The sequence below is a fragment of the Amphimedon queenslandica genome, unplaced genomic scaffold (genome assembly GCF_000090795.2).
Source record: "Amphimedon queenslandica unplaced genomic scaffold, v1.1 AMPQUscaffold_13342, whole genome shotgun sequence".
In the NCBI taxonomy this organism is placed as follows: domain Eukaryota; kingdom Metazoa; phylum Porifera; class Demospongiae; order Haplosclerida; family Niphatidae; genus Amphimedon; species Amphimedon queenslandica.
Genome location: NW_003546422.1, coordinates 14,292 through 18,125, shown reverse-complemented (window position 1 = coordinate 18,125; position 3,834 = coordinate 14,292). Strand labels below are relative to the sequence as shown.

Sequence of the window (3,834 nt, the reverse complement as noted above, 5' to 3'; positions counted from 1 at the left end):
ACAATCTGTTAAAGGTTGTTAATATTCTGCTTGTTTTACCAATGAGCACTGCTGTTTGTGAGAGGGGATTTTCCTGCCTAAATCGAATCAAGTCAGATCAGTGTACCCGTCTTGTAGAAAGAACAACAGAGGACCTCATGAGGATAAGCATCAATGGTCCATCGATTGAAGAGTTTGACCCCATTCCTGCAATTGAGATATGGTGGAAAGATACCACCAGAACAAGACGTCCAGACTTCAAACGAAAGCCTAAAGATAAGAGTACTCCATTATCATCATTTGACTCAACTCTCTCTGAGTCAACTGAAAATCAAGAACCTTCAATTATAGACTCAAGTTACTCTGAAGATGATTTTTCAAAAGATTTTGATTAAAAAACGTGTATAATTTTGTTTGAATAAAATTAATCAACAATTACATGTATTATATGTTAATAATAATGGGTGGACGAGTAAAGAATATAAACAACTTGTCCCTGGGCTATAAACAGAAAAAGTTAATTTCAAACACTGTATACAGTATATAACAGAGTTGTTGATTGTTTTAGCAAAATAAAATATTAATATTGTGATTATGCTATTATTCAGTGTGCATGTGTGCAGAATTGATAAGTTGACCTGCCTATAAGAACCGAAACACATAAAAAAAGCCACGGTCTAGACAGGTTACCCTATCCAAAAACCACCTCTCTATTAAGATCAATTTTTTCTGGCACATAGGTGGTCACTTTAGACAAGTTTCACTGTACTATGCTAGTGCACTCTCAGTACACGGATGTGCAGTCTCAACATTCAAATATAAGAATTGTAAGAAGTATAACAATTTAGCCCTATTTCATGACTTGATGTTAGATTCATCTTGCAAGACTATAATAAGGGTCTGATGTCATGCCTAAAATCAACTTGTGTTTTCAATGTCTTAATTTGCATGGGCAAGGAATGATTCTCTATAAACCAGGCCTGGGGTAATAGTAATATATATTGTATATATATATATATATATATATATATATATATGACATCACTCAAAGGAGCCATGAGGTCTATACCTAGGATATCCTGACCTCTTTAACCACAGGTCTGATATCTGCAGATATTGGACCTGTCACTAAGTAAACAATCGTAAAAATAAAATTTAATTCAATAAAATACAAGCGTAACAGTGTAAAAATATTCCTATAATTGATTTCACCACCTTGCATGTACAGCTGGGTTCTTATTAAGACTTATGAAGGTTCTCTCTACCTTCTAATGCTTCTAGAAAAGTCTTTAGACAGTATCTCTATGTTCTTTCGCTGTTAGAAAGCTCATAACTTTGTTCCATGTGTAAACCGCCATTTTGTTTGGCATGACCACACCCACTTACGTAGCGTGGGCGGGTGGTTGCTAATGCTTGTTATTTCTCCAAATACAACGTGTATAGAAGAAATGTAAGTGTTGACATACAATCAAATATATATATATATATCGCACATGGGTGAAATCAATTATAGGACGACCAGGGGGCTACGCCAAACAGAATTAATCAAGAGAAGTAATTTTAGGTGCATCGTTGTCATCCTCTGAGAAGATAAGAAGGTTTCCTAATTTTAAAGACCAACGATGAACGGTCGCCTCAGAAAAGTTGAGAAAAGTGTTGTAATTGAAGCTAGGAAGGGCTTTGTTCCCGAAAACACTACTCGAAGCACTGAGTGGGCTATGGGAAGTTGCTTGGAAAGCATCCCTTCTAGATTAAGGTCTTTTCCACTCCTCTTTGCTCACTCTCTTCAGTTTCCAACCTAACGGTCTTCTCAACCTCCTCGGCTGCCTAATTCTTTCTCTCTCAACTATCCTCCTCCTTTCCCGTCCACAGTAAAGCAGACCACCACTGTTCAGTAAAGAGGACGAGGAGAAAACGATCTCGACAGCTTCACTGCTTCGCCCCTTCCTTGTCAGCCATTGCATGAAATGTGCTTAATACGGGTATGCACATGCTCAATATGGTTATTAACTAGTTAATTCCTTAAAATGGCATTATATACATACAATATATTTTACATAGTATGGTAGACAGGTCTGTATTTGTTTTAGCAGACGCTTGGCCTAGGTTTCAGGTGTTGCTGGTTGGATAGCAGCCCTCGGCTTCGCTTCGGGCTGCTATCCAACCAGTAACACCCTCAACCTCGGCCTCGGGTCTGCTAAAACGAATACAGACCTGTCTACAATACTATACATATTACGTAACAGTAATTGTAATAGTAACGACTACAGGCTACCAAGTAATCGTAATAGTAATAGTAATAGTAGTAGAGTCTTTGGCAACAGGAAGTAATAGTAATAGTAATAGTAATAATAATGTCAAAGTAATATGTAATCTTAATATTACATAACTATTACATGCATGTGTCAGAGTCTAATCATCCTAACATAACAAACCATACTCCAGCTGTAACATGAAAGCCTTATCTACTGTCAATAGGCTACATATGGTACACCTACATACATGTACATTACTAATTTGCTATAGTACCATTGTATACATTGTACTTCATTACATTGACATTGCCTGGAATTTGTACCAGACTAGTAGACTGCCCTAGTAGGCAAGGCTTTCCTAGCACCACATGCAGTCACAGCAATTTTATATTATAGAAGTGAGTAGAAAGTTGTCCTTTTTGGTCGTTGGTGAGTGTTATCATGGAGTCAAGGATACTTAGTCATTTTGAAACCCCATCTTTAATTGAAGGAAGCAACTACAAAGCAAAACGCAAGCACTGTGGTTCCTTGATATCTGGATCAACAAAGACAAATTCAAATTTTACAACACACCTAAAAGTAAGCCTATCTGTAACTTAAGTAATTTTAAATATCACTATCTTCATCAGAGGAAAACATCCCACGGTTTTATCAAAGCCATCAACTGTAACTAGTCCTGAGCAAGTCACCATCACATCTTATATACATGATGATAAATACAAACCAAGTGATCCTAGTCAAAAAAAGATGACCGATATGCTTATCTATCTTATAGCTAAGGACATGCTTTCTTTGTCAATTGTTGAAAGCCAGGCTTTCAAACAATTCGTTAGTACCTTAGATCATCGATACCAGCTTCCTTCCCAGAAGCATTTGACAACTTAGCCACTCACAGAGAAGTGGGAAACGATCAATGATGGTCTTAAAAAACTCCTTGCAAAAGTTGACAGGGTTTCTATCACTCTGGATCTTTGGTCTAATCACCAAAAGAAGGGGTATCTGGGCATAACCTGTCACTTCATTGAAGACGTTGGTGCTTCTTGGTTGCCAAGGTTTTTGGTCGTCTTACAGCAGACAACATCACCAGAGAAGGTTTCTAACATAATTACTGATAATGCGTCTAATATGTTGAAAGCTTTTAGACTGCCAGCCAGGTTTTGATGAAAGTGCTTCAGCAGAGCTTTTAGAGGATATCGACAGTGATAGCAATGAGGATGATCATGCGAATGAGATTGAAGTAGCTAATTTAAGTGAATGTATGAATCTCCTCCCACAACATGATTCCTGCTTCGCACAGACCATCCAACTGGTAGTTAAAGATTGCTTTAAAATGCCACAGCAATCAACAAAGTACTTGCTAAGGCAGCCAACATTGTTTCATATGTTCGAAAATCAATTACTGCCAGTGAAATCCTGGAAGGTGAGAGGTGCTTACAGGCTAAGGTTGCAACAAGGTGGAACAGTGAAATAAAGAGCATTCGCTCATCGTTGTGAGCACCAGTTGAAAAGCTAAAGCTTTTAGAGTGACAGCAGCTTAATTCATATGAGCATGCAATGTTAAATGATTAAATAGAAATATTGACGCCATTTGAAGAAGCGA

The 3,834-nt window shown here is 37.5% G+C and overlaps 1 protein-coding gene across 1 annotated transcript in view; it reads right to left on the bottom strand.

Moving 5' to 3' along the window:
- Positions 1-3,834, bottom strand: part of LOC100631492 (uncharacterized protein KIAA1109-like) — a 41,124-nt gene that overhangs the window by 33,585 nt on the left and 3,705 nt on the right. The gene's annotated exons all lie outside the window — the stretch shown is intronic.